Consider the following 11,930-nt stretch of genomic DNA (forward strand, 5'->3'; position numbering starts at 1 on the left):
ACCTCCAATGAAACGACACCATTGGTCTCTTTAGACAATGCATAGTCAGGTAGTACTCCTCTTCCTTTCATCCCATATCCTTTGGAGGTATGAGCTTATAAAAACACCTCTCGATATGAAGGAGACCTTCAATGTTTAGAGATCTACATGTTTAAAATATTTGTCATACATGTGGATTTATCAAGGAGTACCACTATAAAAACATAAATTATGGAAAGAAAGAATACTATTAAACTTACAAGTTCTTGTTTCATTCCAACATAACCCTTTCTCCTTTAATTTTTAACGTTTTCTTGGGCCTTTCTATTTCTCTTATTTCTCTCACTAGATCTCTGAAAAGTTAATGTCAAAATGTAGTTAAGTTAAATAGAATAAAGAAAGAGCATATGATACTCACAATAAAGTAAGTGTGTGTGTGTGTGTACCTTGAATTCCTCTGAATTTACCAGTGTCTTTATTCTTTCCCATACATCATCTAGTAGCCATGTTGGTTTTTGTGCATCATCTCCATCTCATAAGTAAACACTACAAGCCTAGCATCAACTCATAACAAACAACACATTAATGAAAACTCAACAAAATCGGGAAAAATATTTTGGCGAGCTTTTTAATGTGAGCTTTTTTACCATTTCCTTTGTTTTTGTGAGCTTTTTTTAGAAATCCATACATGTTTTTGTTATAAGAAAGATGGGGAGGTTGAAAGAGAGGGAGAGGATATAGGATATGTTCATTTTCATAGCATGTGGAAGGGGTGGAAGAGTGTATACTATGCACAATGGGGGGCAGATATGAGTGGCAGTAGGAGGTAAAAAATTATGGAAGATATGTCCATATTCAAAGTAGAAGGGAGGAACTATGGGAGATATATTCATTTTCAAAGTGTATAATTTGAAACTTTTGACCCCATATGTGGATTTCTCGTTGAATTCCGGTCATTTTGAGTACCAACATGACCATATTCCGATAAAAATTGGAAAAATGGTGTTTTTGTCATTTTGGCCTGTTTTGGGCCTATTTTGAGTCAGCGCTATCGCAGCCACTTTCTTCGGATCCATTTCTACCCCCTGTGGAGTAATTATGAACCCTAAGTATTCAAGCCTAACCATACACAGTACAGTTTTCTTTTTCACCTCGTAAGACATAAAGCACATCATTCATCTTGAATTGATATACTTGCTTTTTCCAATCAATGATGTGCTTTATGTCTTACGAGGTGAAAAAGAAAACTGTACTGTGTATGGTTAGGCTTGAATACTTAGGGTTCATAATTACTCCACAGGGGGTAGAAATGGATCCGAAGAAAGTGGCTGCGATAGCGCAGACTCAAAATAGGCCCAAAACAGGCCAAAATGACAAAAACACCATTTTTCCAATTTTTATCGGAATATGGTCATGTTGGTACTCAAAATGACCGGAATTGGACGAGGAATCCAAATATGAGGTCAAAAGTTTCAAATTATACACTTTGAAAATGAATATATCGCCCATATGCTCTCCCTTCCCCTTTACATTTAGTAGATGAACATAACTTTCACATTCCTCATCCTCTCTCTGCTCTTTGCACTCCTCTTTGCATACCTTATAAGTTCCCCCTCTAACTATGATAACGAGTATATGTTCCAACTCCCCTCCCCTCCCTTCTCCATGCCACTTTACCCATGCGCCCATCCCTCCCCTTTTCCTTTATCTCCCCTCCCCCCCCCTCTCCTCTTAACTGCAACCACAACCCAAACTTTCCACCCAACCCACTCCATGAACCCCCCCCCCTCTCTCTCTCTCAGATGAATGAAAAGCTCACAATATTCATGAAAATTGAAAAAAATCTCATGACAAAAAGCTCACCAAAAAATCACACCCAACAAAATCAATGTTAAAGTAAACAAGTTTTTAATAGAATACTTAAAAAATTCATATACAGCCTTTTTGTTCACTCTGAATGCTTTTGAGACTTTAGTTTTCCAGCATTTGTTACTAAATTACATTCATATCGAGCCTGCAAATATAATTAAATATACACAAAAGTATTCATCAATATAAAAGAAATTTTAAATACTAAACATTTAAAAGTAAGACCATCAAAAGATATTAAAAAAAATTCAAGCCTTACATCAACATATCTTCTCACTGCCTCCTTTTGAAGGATCGGTACAACTTTAACTAATGGCAATGAGAGATCCATCTACCTACTGGCTACGGACGGCTTGAGTTATTGTCTGAGCATATAAATCTTTGTGTATTCCACAAGGAACTTGTTCCTCATTTACATCCACCTTAAAACGATGTCCCATCTCAATAAATTTTGCTTTCTTGGCCTCTCTAGATGCCCTTCTAAGATATCTTTCTCTTTCTATCATTGCATCATCCTTTAATATTCTTCCTTTTTTGGTTACTGGTGATGTAACTTCTTGATCATGACGATTATTTGAAAATTTTTCTAGAAAAAAGTTATAGCAAAAATAAGAAAAATAAGTCACACAAAGATAATGTCAAGATATTGAAATCAATCAAATTCAATCCAAATAATAATACAAATAAAGAAAGTATACCTGATATATCATTATTCTTCAAATTATTAAGTTGATGTTGACAATGATAGCCTTCCATGCTATGTCGTTGGTCATTTTCATATCCTAATGATGATGATGAGTGGGCTATCAAAGAAGAAAGTGTCTCTTTATCTTGATTAAATTTGAATCCTTTTCTAGTTCTCTTACAATATTTTCCTAAATTTTTTGGTATTCTTTCAGCCCAAACATTTGCCAAACGGCAAGCAACATTATCCATGACTATAGTGTCTATTCATTTAATTAAAAGTTATTTATTAAGCATACATCTCTCTCTCTCTCTCTCTCTCTCTCTCTCTCTCTCTCTCTCTACATATGCACACACATATAGATGAATTCTATATGATGCAGCTTTGAAAAGTTTCAAAACATTCTCAAATAACATAATTGATTGATCCTAATCAATTATGTTATCATCATCACCGTTATCTTCAATATTCACCATTATCTTCAATATTCAACAAGTCTATACAATATTATTCTCCTAAATTTTCAAGTATTATTTCAAGCCAAACAATTGTAACATGATTTAAAGAAATCACCCAAGTGACATGATTGCTTAATCTTCATCGATTACATCATCATCATCACTATCATCTCCAATATTCACCAAATCAACTAAAATTGGTTCCTATCCCTCTCTAGGTCCATCATAAGTATCTAATATATCATGTGGAAATGATGATGGGCATGAAAAATCTCTAGACATAGAGAAATCAACAATGGAATCGCTATCTGCCCCTGCTCTTGGAATTTGATCAAGCACAACACTCCAATTTTGCTCCTTTGGGTCAAGCACATAAAAAACTTGTTGTACATTTGCAGTCATGATGACAAAGGGTTGGTCATCAACATTTGAAGAGCTCATTTTCCTTGTTGTGTTGACTAGTTGGAATCCATACTTATCTATTTTCATTGTAGCATTCTTTCCTTTGGTATTAGATTTGAACCAATCACAGTACAATAAGATGGTAGTGAAAGACCAAAAATACAATTGAAGTATCTTCTCAATCTTTCCAAATAAACAAATAAAGCTTCTTGTTGGATTTTGATCTTTGATACTACTTTGGCTTAGCATATCAAAATATGTTGCAACTCCACAATTTTGTGTTTTTTTTCCCAATATCTCCATCTTTTGTCCGTAGGTATCCATTGACACACATTTGTTGATGAGAAACTGCCTTATGACTAGGCCCTTCTGCCAAATTAAGAAGTGTAAAATAGTCATCATCTTCAAATCTTCCACTTTGAACTAAGTCGGTGACCTATAGGAAGAACATAAATAAAGTTAGAACTATTTTTAGTCCAACAAATCAATGGTATTATTACTCACCTTTCGTTTCAACCACATTGGAAAAGTTCCCAAGTATTTCATTCTTTCATTATGAGAGACCTTCTTTCTTGAATGTTGAAACATCATTTCAGCCTCCTCTTCAAATATACTATTAGAATATCATAATAAAGAGAATGTAATTGCATAATATTTTAAAGAGCATGATTGGATGTTCAAGTTGGTTAAAGAAATTACCTTTTCCATTTCATGATGATTTCATTATTTTCCAAGACACAAAGATGGGCTTGATGTCTTGTCAAGACATCAAGTACGATCTCCACTCCATTCCCAATTGGTTTTATAGCTCCTGTCCCCACATTCGATGACTACGGTGTCACGATTCTGGATTGTCAGTCTATCAGTTCCCCAGTCATGGAGGACTGATGCTTCCCGTAACCAAGGACGTCCCAGTAAGATTTGATAGGATTTTTTGGGGAGATCCAAGATTGTGACTTGAAGGAAAAAGCGAACTCCTGCGACCTTGGTGGACACGCCATTCACTATTCCCAAGGGTTTAGCCCATGAATCATCAGCAATGTGTCTGTTGAAATTAGCATTTTGCATTGGTGGGAGACCCCATTCATCGTAGAGCTCATTTGATAGGACATTTACACGCTCCACCATCCACTATGGCTTGAACTTCATTATATGCCTTGTGGATCAAAGGCAGAGTAATGTTGTGTATGTCATCTCTCTCACTCATCCATAGAGGGATATCTTCGATGTTGTCCATGGGTGGAAGGGGACTTGCGAGTTCAATCCAGCCTTTGAAACTCTCCTAGAGATTGGGACAATTCCATAGGAGTATTTCAATGGGAATTGGCACAGGGAAACCTAGGATGCTAGAGAGCGCAGCTCCTTCAAGTTGACATGGCAGTACATTATGTTGTGGAGTCTATTGTTGGAGGAGAGGCTTGAGTATAGTATCAACACTCTGTGGGGACAAGTCATGGATTTGATCTGATTCTTGCTTCTCAGCCTTAAATTGAGCTTGTTCCTTTTGTACCCATTGTTGATGTGCCTGAAAATGAATTTTCTCTGCTTTTGCATTTGGATATGGAGCTTCTTTTATTTGAGGCTCAGGAGCTAATGTGGATGAGCTTGGCTGCTCATTGCTTGGTGGAGGTGGATGCACTTGTGCTTTTTTTTAAGAAGTCGCTTTGGTTGGATTGGAATGTTAGAGTCCTTGGTGGCCTCTTTCTGCTCGCATGTAATTACATTCACAGGCTGTGATATTACACTTGCCAGCCCCAAACTTTGATGGTCCATCCCAATGAGGCCGATTGGGACATCAAGCTTAACCTCCATTTATTGTGGGACCTTATTTTTCATGGGACAATCCGTACAGGCATGTTCTATGCCACAATCTCTAAACAGTGGTTGGAAAGTAGCGGGGCTACCACAATGAGGGCACTCTGTGATCCAGTGATTTTCTCCACAACCGTAGCACTTGATTGGTGCTCGGTATGTATTGGGTTGAACTTGATTTGCGTAGACTGGTATTAGACCCTCTGCACCTTCTACATAGTACACTAGGTACTCTGCTTCATACTCGAATGGCAATTCTACTTCCTCGGCTTGCAATTGTTCTATTGGAATTGCCTCAGGAGCTAAATTTGGCACTCTTGGATATGGTCGTGGATTCGGATTCCTAAGTAATTGTGGGACTTGTGTCTGAACAGGAACATGATTTAGCCTCAGAGGTGGGGGGATCATGGGTGCCTCTTGGTATTGTTGAGGTTGAGGTGGGTTGTTGTGCATGTTGAAGATGCAACTATTTTCATCATTGCCGCTGATGATGCAGATATGGCACCACAACCTTGGCAGTAAATTTGCTTGTGCAATGATCTTGGCTCTTAGTATCGGGCACTCATTTGCTATATGATTGGCCATGCAGTGTGGACACAGGACATTTTCTCGCCGTGGATTAGTCTGAGATGGCGGCTAAGAAAGTGAAGCTTTTGTTCCATGGCCTACATCATTTCGTCTTTTAGCTTCATGGTCATGGCCTCTAGGCGATCCTCATTTGACATTTTGGAAATGGACTTGGATTTTCCCTTTTTAGAGCACTTATCCTATGCACTAGATCTGCCATCATCACTGCTGGTGTCAGAGTCGGCCATGTCATCCTTGTCAATGGCTGTCGCATGAGCAGCACTGAACGTTTCATAACTGCTAATCTTTTTCATATTCGTGTGGATTTTCTTTCTTAGTCCTATAATGAACCAGGCCATGAGGTACTTTGTATTGGGGCGTGGGTCATATTTGGCAATTTATCTTTTCATCTTGCCTAGATACGTGCGTACATCTTCTTGACGGCCTTGTTCGATCTTGCTGAGTTGGAGAGCGGGATCATCTTGTAGTCTCTTCATTTGAAAGCACCTTTTGAATTCTGTTTGAAGCACGTCCCATGTGGCTCGCTCTTCCATTAGGAGGTCTAGGTAGCATTTAGATGCTTCATTGGTTAAGGCCATGGGAAGCTAGGCGACCTTTTTCATTGGATTGATCTCCACCTGCTCGGCATGGGCATCAGAATGCTGGAGGAAATGGGCTGGATCTCCCCTACCATTATATTTGGGAAGTTCCAGTTTTCCCAAGGGGTGCCTGCCTTGATTGTTATTATTTCTACGATTAAAGAAATTGTTAGCCTCCGCATCGAGGTCCATATCCCCATCATCGTCGTGAGGGCGTCCCACCGTGTTGTGGCATGGAGGAGTCAAAGGAGAGATTTCTTGAATTTCAGGGGGGAATCGGGGTAGAGGATTGTTGTAGGCGGTGGTTTCAGCAGAGTTGTATGCAGATTTAGTGAGCGTTGGAGTCGAAGGCATTGGTCCGGAGCGTAGTTGCATGCAGATTGGGCGAGAGTTGTAAAGGGTGTCTCTGTCACAAGTGCAGGTGTTGATGTAGTTATGTTTGGAGGGTTAGAATTGTGATAGTGCTATAGGTACCATCATGTTAATAATGTGCCTAAGATTGTCCCACGTGTGTAGGGAAATGTGCTGGTGTAGATGAATTGTTAATCGAAGGTCACAGTGTAAAGATATGAACGAATTAGTGCGAGACTAGGCCCACATGAGGGCACAAATATGTGAGTGCTAGGGATGCCAAATTGGTGTGCAATGGGCTAAAAAAATGCCCCGTAGCGTGGTGTTTTTGTGTGTGAAATTTTGGTTCAAATAGGGTGCAGTTTGGGTCTTAAACGGATGAGTTACAAGCGATTAAAGAAGGGGAAAAATGGACCTTTTTTGTGGGGGTGGGGGGGGCGGATTCCCTTGGTCTTAAGGTTGGTGTGAATGGACTTTAAGTCCAATGGAGGGGTCTAAACTAGGTTAATTCCAGTTAGTCTAACCTACCTATAACCCCAACTACCTAGTTACTATACCTAGATAGTTACTTTAAGTAACCTAACTGTACCTAAACTAACTATGGATCTAACTAACTACAGGTACTTGTACTAACTGACCTAACAAGTTTCACCTAACCTAACAATAGCTAACCTATCCTAACAACAGTTAGGTTAGACTTAGCCTAACCTATATCTGTCTAACTAACAGTGGTTAGTATAGTAACCTGATTAGAGCTAATGCAAACCTAACCACTAGCAACACTAACCTAACCTAAAGTACTAAGCTAACCTAGGTTAGTTAGGACTAGGGTTAGTTTTTTAAATAAAATAAAAAAAATTAATAATAAATTTTAAAAATAAGGGGGGGGCGACGTCACGTGGCACTGAGCGATGGCACGAGGGGATGCAGGGGGTGAAGAAGATGGAGGAGGATTGGGTGGATGGCTAGATTATCCCTACGAGATGGGCCGATTTTGACCTTAGCATTACCATTATCTGGTAATACTACCTCATTATCCACTCCCTTCCCATCATGATCTCCCCTCATCATCAAGGTGAGGGAGCAACCGAAGACCATCCCCTGCCATACGATCAACGCTAATTCTTTTCAGAAGTTTCAACATCCGCTGCCATATGATCAGCTCTAAATAGATCCCTTCCACTCTGCACATTTGTTTTGCTGAATAGAAAACTAAAGCAAGACTAGATATAGCACTTAGTCATCTTCTTCACAAAAAAACTAGACGGTTCATCAGGCCAAAAATGTAAAATTCCTTCGAAGAAAAAAGCTGGAGGCATTTCACTTCAAGGAATGGCTACCTATGTTGGAAAATGAATCTCAAGAAGACCCCTTCGCATCGATCGTGGGATGTCGCTAAGATCATATCTAGGGAGGTCGATCAAATGATTGACCCCCCTTTACTCCATCCCCCTTTTTACCTCACCTAGAAGCCTTGAGAACACGTGGCCAGCTTCTGCCATGCGTCAAAATGCCATGAAGAGGCCTTTTCCCCCCTCCCCACACACACTCCCACACCGTGCCCCCCAACTAATGCGATTTCTTACTAAGTGGGGGGCCCTATTTGCGTCTCAAAATTTTAAATGAACGTCACATGAAGGCTGGATGCGTGAAGTGACATGAAGAGGAAAGCCATTATCACAACTACTTCCTCTAATAGATTACTGATGCTGCTGGGGCGTGATCTTCCCGCCCATAAGATGTCTGGGGCAATTGAGTAGGGCGTGAGGCTCATGTTCCATTAATGCAAGCCAGCAACTGAGTTAGCTGATGCACAGACACACATATAATGAAGCTTACTATACATTTCTACATATATATATCGTAAGAAGGAGGAAGGAAGAGATCCAAACTCATTTCCGTTGTGAGCTTGCAACCCTTGCTCATTTCAGTACAATATACCATCCCCAGCTCCATTATTTCCACGCTTTGCAGTCAATATGTTTGAGATCACGTCCTCGCCAAGTAGCCCCTACCCCCCCGGATAGTTTGAACCTCGACTCTGATCTTGGGTCCTCTAATCCGACATGCTCCGTAGTTTCTCAGAGCTTTAATGAACACATCCGCCCTTTGCTCGATGATGTTGATCAGCTTCGCAGTTTAGAATTATGGGCGAGGGCATCAACCTGCCTAGCATTGTTGTTGTCGGCAATCAGTCCAGCAGCAAATCTACCATTTTAGAGTCCCTTGCCAGCATTGCCCTGCCCAGAGGTCAAGGCAGTGTCACGCGAGTGCCCCTAATACTGAGACTCCAAACATCCAAAGAGCCCACCATTACTGTCCAGTACGAGGGTGTCAAGAAAGAGATCAACGAGGAGCAAATTGCCTCTACTATAAAATCTGCAACACAGATTCTCGCTGGTAGTTCCAAAGGCATCACAGACAAACCAATCACTGTGCATGTCAGCAAGCCGAACGTTCCCGACCTCACCATGGTTAATCTCTTGGGTATCACAAGAGTACCCTTTCATGGGCAACCGGATGACATCTACGATAAGGTCTCCCGGATCATTCGCCACTACATCATGCCGGAGGAGAGCATCATCCTCAACGTCCTTTCAGCCACTGTGGACTTCCAAACCTGCGAATCTATTCGAATGTCTCGTGAGGTAGATAAAAAAGGAAGCAAAAGTCTAACAGTGGTGACAAAGATCGACAAATGCCCAAAAGGGCTGTACAACAAAATCATGGACAATGCTGTAAATATTTGTCTTGGATAAATCTATGTCTGCAATAGGACTGATGAAGATGTCCCGATGGAGGATGCCCTGCGGAAAGAACAAGAGCTGTTCCAAACACATCTTGAGCTCATGAAGTTGGATGGATCTGCGCTTGGTGTTTCTAGCCTGGTAGATCATTTAATGCGTTTGCAAGCAGATAGCATCATAAATTTGCTTCCAAAAGTCATTGCACAGATCGATAAGATGCTAACAAGTAAGCGCAACGAGCTAGAGGCTCTCGGGGAAGGCATCTACAGTGGAGTAGAAGCACACTTGGGTTCTTCAAGGTTATTACTGTCCTGAGAAAGAGCATGGAACAGATTTTGCTGCAAGGTAGCACGGATGTGTTTTCTGGCATCCCGGACCTGCATTACACTGCCCGTTTGCATACTTTTTCCATGGCATTTTTTGAGCAGCTGAAAAGTGCCACACGAGGGCTTATGGAGAAGGAATTTATCGAGACGATCAAGGTACTGATAGTTGAAACTCAAGGGGTGAATCTACCCAATGTAGTGCCACAGGCAGTGATTGACAAACTGTTGCGATATCAGCTGGATATCGTGATAGGAATGTGTAAGAATCTGGTGACAGAAGCTTTTAAGCCCACGCAAATGTTATGCTCCAATGTGATACAGAAGCATGCAGGCCAATACCCTAATTTGCTGATGCTGTACGATGAATCTTGTAGTTTGATTCTAAGAGATTGCAGAGACAAGTGCGTGAAATTTGTTGATCGGTTTCTGCAGCTTCAACGCAGCGTAACGTTCACCTCCAATTCGTTGTACATTACGAACGTGAAGGATCTGAAGGGCAGGATGGATATGTACAAACGGAGAATAAATTAAAAAATTTGCTATGTAGCTGGGAAGCTGCTGGATCTATCCATGATCCTGAGCGAGGAAGGGGTGTGGAAGCGATGTGCAATGCGATTGCATACTGGTTGGTAGTGGAGGGGAGGCTAGCAGATGACATTCCGATGGAGGTGAGGTTTGCGTTTAACGATGTGATGTTGGAGGGCATCGAGAGGGAGGTGGCAAGCAAGGTGCTTGGGGGGAGAAACAACAGCATGAGGAGGAGGGCATCGATTGGTGGCAGTGGTGGTAAGTATGCAACCCCAATTTGTGCAACCAGCGATGGTGGTGATGTAACACCAGCCAGCTTCAAGGTGGTGGACATGGAGGACATTGAGATGGACATGGAGGAAGTCATGGCAGAAGACCTTGTGGTTGCTCAGAAGTCGTCTCCAACGTAGTGTAAATGTGCTCTCCAAGAGTAGAGCTATTGTTTCGCAGCATCTTGGGCAGCACATTGTCATGATATCAACCTCATTTCAATCTTCCATCGTCTGCTTAAGGTTTTAGGATAAACCAAAAAAGGAGTGTATGCCAGTACACGAATGCAAGAAAAGGTTAATAGAACCTATCGATACATCGCATCCCAAGTGTAGAACTGTCTGAGGAAATCATGTTAGCCTAAGTACTGAAGAGCTTTAGTATCAGCAAAGTAGCATTTAGCACACTACTCAAACGTAGCCAAGAGCTTGGGAGATGTTGAAGAGCTTTAGTATCAGCAAAGTAGCGTTTAACACACTACATATAGATACAATTTGACCCCATAGAAATTCACCATATATAAAAAAATTATCTATATAATGAAACACACTACTACACACGGGCCTTATTTCGATAGTTAAGCGTTGACATCTATCGTGCATGAGGCACTAATCGTCACTAAGCAAAATGGGTTTAAAAAAGTGTCGCTATATAGCGACGTTTTATTAATGGAAGATACATTCTGAATGCTTCATATGATTGTAGCAATGCACTTAGGTCTACTTTAAACCTCACTCACCTCTACTCTAAGCCTCACTTCCAAGCCTCTAGGCACTTATCAACTTCCAATTCACAAGGAACTTTTGACTAGTCTTTATATAGAAAAAGAAAAGGATTTGCTAGATTATTTACTAGAAAGAAATACACATACCTAGTAAAGGTCAAGACTAGAGAGAGTGAGAATGTTGCTATATAGTTTACCTAAATAATATTTCACTATACTAGGAAAAAACTTATCTACATAGGGATTTCTTAAGATAATGATGTTATATGGAGAAATTATCAATATATGGGGAAAACAATCACTATATAGAGAGTCCTTATGATAATTTTACTATATAGAAGCAAAATTTTCTCCATGTAAAGAAATGGCGCCATAGAAATTCACCTTATATAAAAAAATTATCTATATAATGAAACACGCTACTACACATGGGCCTTCTTTCGATAGTTAAGCATCGACATTTATCATGCGTGGGGCACTAATTATCGGTAAGCAAAATGGGTTTAAAAAAGTGTCGCTATATAGCGACATTTTTTAGAAATTCACCATATATAAAAAAATTATCTATATAATAAAACACACTACTATACACGGACCTTATTTCGAATATAGT

At 40.3% G+C, this 11,930-nt stretch overlaps 1 pseudogene; it reads left to right on the forward strand.

The window, feature by feature from the left end:
• Positions 1-5,363: 5,363 nt before the first annotated feature.
• Positions 5,364-10,733, forward strand: LOC147883357 (putative dynamin-related protein 4A; annotated as a pseudogene).
• The last annotated feature ends 1,197 nt before the right edge of the window (positions 10,734-11,930 follow it).

The sequence above is a fragment of the Dipteris shenzhenensis genome, chromosome 28 (genome assembly GCF_047967505.1).
Source record: "Dipteris shenzhenensis isolate YYH24624 ecotype China chromosome 28, Dip_SZ_1.0, whole genome shotgun sequence".
Classification (NCBI taxonomy): Eukaryota; Viridiplantae; Streptophyta; class Polypodiopsida; order Gleicheniales; family Dipteridaceae; genus Dipteris; species Dipteris shenzhenensis.